Here is a 6,459-nt window from a genome sequence, read left to right as displayed (position 1 = left end):
GGCTCGAGGAAGGAATAAATGAATTGGTTTCATGTTTCATACAAAACGCACACGCAAACACTCGGCCGGAGGAATGGACAAACCGACTCTGGTCTCTCTTTGGTCGGGTTCCTTTTTCCTTGTTGTGCTGACTCTGGAACGTCCCCATCCTTCTTCCAACGGCCTTCACTAACCCACGTATCTTTCAAGGCCTGAAAGTAGTACTCTACTTTTGAGGATCAACTCGGTGGCCTAAAGAGGGATTGTTCATCTTCATTAAAAGATTTTGAGTGTCTCGTCGACATTGATGCGTCCTGCATAACAACAAAACCCTTGGTCCCACATATTGCTTGTAACCAAACAATACGACGAGAAACATGAAGAATTTGAAGGTTGCATCTGCAAATCGACATTTGTAAAGTAACCACAAATCATTCAAGTTTCCTCTTCTCAAAAGCAAGAAAGGGTTGGCAAAAAAGCGTCTGGCTCGAATGTGAAAGATGCCGATAGAAGCCAGACACGAGTTGCAGAATCCCAAGTGAACGAGTAGCCGTCATTACACGGTACTAAAGGCCAGGGGAAGACGGTTGGTTGTAGCGGATTTAGCTGAAATTGTAGGCGTGTCAAGAGGGCATGAATGCGAAACTCGAGCATTCGAGATCTTAATGGCTATTGGAAAATGCATTTAGTTGAGCCAAAGAGATCAAGGGAGAAGAGTCTGGACCATTAAGGAACACAAGGAAAACGAAATCTCACCGATTTACTTCATCGAAGGCACGTTATGGACCAACTTGCACTGAAAGCAAATCTTTCCCTTGAAAGGGTAACCATTTAAGTATAACGGAAAGCCGCATGGTGTTACAAATGCACTAGGAAGAAGTAGGGGTAGACTAATGTATTTTCATGTCTGGGTGCTCCAAATGTTGTTGATAAATCACAAACGGATTCCCATTTGCTCTTCACATCATGTCTTTCCTTTTTTTGAAAAAGTGGAATGGAGTCTCCATAACTTCAGGAAGTGATCGAACCCTGTGGGGCTATTTGGTCCTTGTCCCAGCCTAAAAGAAAGTGCTTTTCAACAAAGTGAAAAAAGATTGAAAGTATGTCGACAAGAATGGGCCAAGATATTGTCAGAAACCAATACTGTATGAAAAAGGATCTCGCGAAGAACGGGAACATGTTCACTTTTTGTTACATCTCCTAAATAAGAGGTGGACATTTACTGTTAGTCTGTCAAGCCTTTAAAAAATCGTTTTATGTTGAATTGTTCTTCTCGGTTGCATATTCGACAGATTTCTGTGAATTGGGAAAGGCGCTGAAAATTTTAGTCAACAGTCAGGGTTGCCATATTGGTCTAGCCATGTATAAATTATGTTCTAGCATTTGGTGTTCACTTTGAGCTGATTTTGACCCCTTTTATTTCATCAGTACATACATGAGAAAGTCTGACATGTCCATCAAGACAAGGCAAGATGGGTGCATTTAGCTATCATCCGAGTGTTTATCCCGCTTCATAAATCTAAGTGCGGCTTTACACTACGATGGGAAACCAGGATTGAATCCGGTTTGAGGATTGAAATGGGACTAGCAGAGGGTTCGAGTCCTTCAGTGTACTCAAGTCGAACAAAAAGACATGATCATATTGCGAAATTTAAAGCAAAGAATAAGATACCTTTTTCACAAATCGGGGCTTGAGTCTTTTAGAAAGAACTCGGACTCGAGAATGGACTCACCCCAGCACTAGTCCTACTTCCATACTCAAACCGAATTCAATCCTGGTTTTTCATTGTAGTGTAAAGCCGCCACTCGTACTCACCGAAGTACGCTTATGGTACATTTTTCTGCTTTCAGTTTTTACTGACAGACGGAGAACCGTTGTGATATCAGACACATAAAAATGCCACGTGGGAAAACCAAGGCATTGATAAGTGTGGTAATTAACTTCCCCGAACTCACAGTATGAAACTTTCTCGCTATGATTTTTGAACATTTTGGGATGGTCAATCTCGAATTAATCTTAGTATATGCTTGCAAGAACCACTCACCAGACAAATCCCTACCGTATAAAGATCAAGGTAATCGGCACATTCATCGATCTAGAAATCAATCAAGTTTTGACAAGTCTCCTAGAATCTATATTCTTACAGACAGGAAGGTATGGTAAAAATCTTCAAGTACGACTAGCTTGTCCCCGGACGAAAGTAGGGCGTACACTCCCTTAAGAATGGAACAAACACACATGACATGGGACTCGGTAATGTTGGTAAGGTTTTTTTTTGCTTTTTTTTTCTCTTTCTCCTTCAAAATATGGCTGCATTAGTCATGTCACCTGGTGGGAAGACAAACTTTTTCCTTAAAAGGCTCTTCTGTTTCCCAAAACTTTCCTTCATGTGTCCCTGCTGCTGTTGCTAGTGAGGTTCTCGGTGCCCTTGGTGCCCTTGGTCTCGTCGACAAATATCTGGTTCTCAAATGGTGCCGCCTGTTCTCGAACTAATAGTAATACGATTGGGCCAAGTTTCTGGCGAGATATATAGTGTGCCTCGGCTTGTTTTGAAAAGGAAGGAAGATGCCTCGGCCTAATGTGTTGTGGCATGCATGGTCTCTTGTTCCATTGTAATCCAGGAGAAGTGGCTGATGTTTTTTTCGTTGATGTTGTTATACTAGCGAAGAGCGGGAAGCAAACAGTAGTTCCTTGTGCTCATAAATTTGTCGAAACTTCTGGTAATGCTCCAAGGGACCACTTTGGCCTCAGGAGAGCCAGCTCAGCTGGGCCTTTATTTGGTCATATTCCCTCGTCCCTTTGTCGGCTATTCCTTACTAGTAGGAGCATAAATCATATATTTGATGGAGCAATCTACTGGATTCTGGGGTTTCTCCCATCAAGTCCAAGCGTGGATCAACGGCCGAAAAACCAATGCCAAGCCCCGCACAATGATGGCCCCGGAAATCGAGATGGCTTGAGGTCACGAGGGGATTTGCCGATATTGTAAGCCTCAAATTATTCTTATTGGCCAGGTCCTCTCGTTTGATGCCGATTCTTAACCTGAATTAAGCCTGAGGGCCGCACAATTGGGAGCCCTTCATCCCTTTGCATATTCTGGGCACGTTCCATGCACAGCTTGGAACCAAATTCAGACTTCCATAGGCGTAGGCCAATCAGTCGTCTTGGCCAAGACGAACCGGGCGCTGATTTCCGGATGCAAAAAAATGTCAAAGGTCTTCCGTTTTCTTTAGCCTTTAGTACCAACAGTAAATTTCAAGCATCATGGGGCATTACAGCTAAGCAATGTTGTCTCGAAAATGGTTGTTCTTTTCAATTGATTGGTGGCCATATTCCAGTAGGGCAATAAAAGAGTCCGAGAAAATTTACCTGGATCAAATAAAGACTCGGATATAATAGGAAGTCAATTTGAGCAAAAACTCGCGAATTTTTTGACTGAAGCAAAAGCCTACGTATTCTATGAATTTCTGTAATATTTAGTACCGAGGTGGCTAATGCAATTCCAAAAATTTTATCTTTGGCGTCGGTAAAATGTACTTTCAAGTTAGCCGGTAAAATCTGGAATCATTTGTATTCTTGGGCTTATTCTATGAAGGTATCTTTTAATGTTGAAACAAAGCTATAAGACTGGCAAGTCATTTCAGTGAACAAACAAGTCACGGGGAATGACTCGAGCCTTTCAGAATCTTTTTCCCCCTATGCAGTGCTATGTTGGAGCTTTTTATATTTTCCCCCTCTTAATGTCAGACTTTATCTTGATTTTCATTGTTTTCAGAACTGAGGAGTCATTAAATTTAATCAGCGTCTTATTCAGCGCATTAGCTCTTAACGGAAACAAGACCTGATGATTAAAATTTGAAGAAACAAAATTGGAAGGGTCTTTCCCACTGTATTTTGGAAAGAGAGTTTCCTTTGACAATGCTTGGTTCAATTTTTTGCCCAAAGATAAAATATAGAGGCCATCAAATGCCGATTTTTTTCTGAACAAGAATGAACCATTTCTTTCATTCTACGTTAAAAAAATTGCACATAAGGTGTTCTGTAGTTTTGAAACCAAAAGGAATGTTTGAAGGTTTAATGAATGCACTTTAACTACCGAAAGTGTTATGTTAAATGTTTCACAAGTCGTGACTTTTGACTTTTTAACAAGTGAAGGCAAGAGGCTTGGATCTAATGTAGATCTGTATTTTTGCCTTTAGATCAAAAGATTGTTGACATCATGTGATTCCTTAATAGCCAGTGGTGGAATCCAAATGAGTAACACTAAACTTTAAGCAAAATATGGCAAATTTCAGGGTGAGGCATTTCAAGCCCCACATCTTGAATCTGTTGTTGTTCAGTTCATATTAAGTCACCCTGACAAAAATCACTTCAAGTTCCTCTATGTATTGCTTTTATCCACCTCTGTACTAATATGCCCTCAGAACAATTTAGAAAACGGTTGAATATCCCAAATGGGAATAAGCAACCCTATTTTCATTGGGCTTTCACCATTAAGAAAATGTACCCATCTTATATTGTTGATTCATATTTTTGAGGTCTAGCCAAATTTTCAAAAAAATGGAACATTTGGGCTACGGTCAATCAATATATTAGGTTTTATTAGTTTGATCCTAATTGATTCTAGCTCCAATTCAGAGATACTAGAGGAAAAATATATGAATAACATCAGTTTCAAAAATAGTTGTGTCCTAATGGCATGCAAAATTGTCGCAATAAGCATACTTATTTGCTTGATGCCCTGACTAGATATTTTGCCTTATGAGGTTTGAGGAGATGGCATTCGACGTACTTTACAATGATTGTTTGTTCATTATCATTAGGTGCTTTATAAGAATGCAAAGTTGATAAAACAAATCACATTGATGGACATACATTTTTAGCACATTTCTCTAAAAGTCTAATGACGGATATTTATTCCCATGAAAAGTTATTGCATTCAATCAATGGGCCCATTGAGTAATGTGCCTTAAGGCCACGTGGAACAAAAAGTAACTCGTCAATAAGTTTAAGTTGTTATCAAAAGGCAAAAGAGTCCTGTTTTGCTATTTTGTAAAGCTCACAATCTGTACCATGCTTAGTTATCTTTTCAAACACACCTCATTCGCTCCTTTAAAACTATGTAAATTTTGCAATCAAATCCCCTATTCGAGTGCATTCGCATTGATGCCTTCACTAGAAAACTGGTTGCGATAGAATTGATGATGTCATCAGCGGACTTTCGTATGTTAGATAAAGGTAAGAAAAGGAAATGGAAAGCGAGGAACGGCCAACAGGTCTCGACCCTGAATTCCATCAAGAACTCCGTGCCCATTTCTAGCGGTGAATACATAAATGTGTTGTATATCGAATTTCTACCATATCTAGCAAAACCAGAGGAAAGGAGCATCACTAGAATAAATAATTGTCAAACACAGTGTTTTGGCACGTTTTGTTATTAATCTTATAGACAGAGGGCTTCTTACTTCTCTACATTGTCTTTGGAATAGGAAAACCCAATAGTGATATTGCAACAAAAAAAACCATTGAATATTGTGGAACACATACTTAAGTGTTTAAAATCAACTTAAAAAAACTTTACGCGGATGAAAATCACCTTTTTCCAACACCACTGTAAATCACCAAAACTAATGCATTTAAATACACTCACATCGCTTTTTAATCACGACTCTGTCCCCGTTTCGTGAAATTTGAGCTTTTCTACCATATTCCATTTACTCCGCCAGAAGCTTACTCACAAATATGCAACGAGAATGGACTAGAATATGGACCACTAAACTTTCCCAAGCTCGGCCAATTTCTGCTCGGTTAGTTTAATTCGCAATTTAGATCGAGATTCAACTTAGTGAGTTGGTTAGTTAGAAAGTAGGAAAGTAGCTCGGACTTCGGGCTAAAAGAAACCACGGGACGACGAAATGGCGTCGATCAAATTGGAGAGCTGATTGGATTTCGACTGATCCTCCTTAACATTTTGCGCCGAGATCCTCCTCTTGTCCTTGCCTTAAGAGTGTGTTCCTCTGTTCGTCCAAACTGCCCCCTTTTCCCTTCTTTGTTCCACTCGAATGAGTGCTCGTAAAGTTGGAACAGGTTTCTCGAGCTGCCCCGAGGCAAAATCCCTTTCCCTACTATACCTATACCAGGCCTGACAACAATCATCGAGGGTGAGAGTTGCGTGCCATTTCCAAATTCTACCACTCGCTTATGACACATGAAACTGGACCTTTTAATGCCTGACTGCTGGGCAGTTTGGGCCGCTTGTGCTCCTGAGCCCCATCCCTCAGCGTTGTACCAAAGTCCCACACGAGGAGCAGATGGAAGGAGGATTTTGTCTCTTTTATGAGACCACTTAAAAATGTCCTCTGTCCCTTGTCCTCATCCCTTGACGTTTGTCTTCATGCTTTTGATATCCTTTGTCTTTCCCTGTGGAACCTTGACGCAAGGAACGGAATTTAGCCCCCATTCAGCTCATCCACAGACAT

The 6,459-nt window shown here is 40.5% G+C and overlaps 1 protein-coding gene across 1 annotated transcript in view; it reads left to right on the top strand.

The window, feature by feature from the left end:
• LOC131880050 (calmodulin-A-like) overlaps positions 1-6,459 on the top strand; it is a 30,022-nt gene that overhangs the window by 19,668 nt on the left and 3,895 nt on the right. The window lies entirely within an intron of this gene.

The sequence above is a fragment of the Tigriopus californicus genome, chromosome 5 (genome assembly GCF_007210705.1).
Source record: "Tigriopus californicus strain San Diego chromosome 5, Tcal_SD_v2.1, whole genome shotgun sequence".
NCBI lineage: Eukaryota > Metazoa > Arthropoda > Copepoda > Harpacticoida > Harpacticidae > Tigriopus > Tigriopus californicus.
Note: the sequence above shows the minus strand (reverse complement) of the source record. Positions and strands in the feature narration are given on the sequence as shown.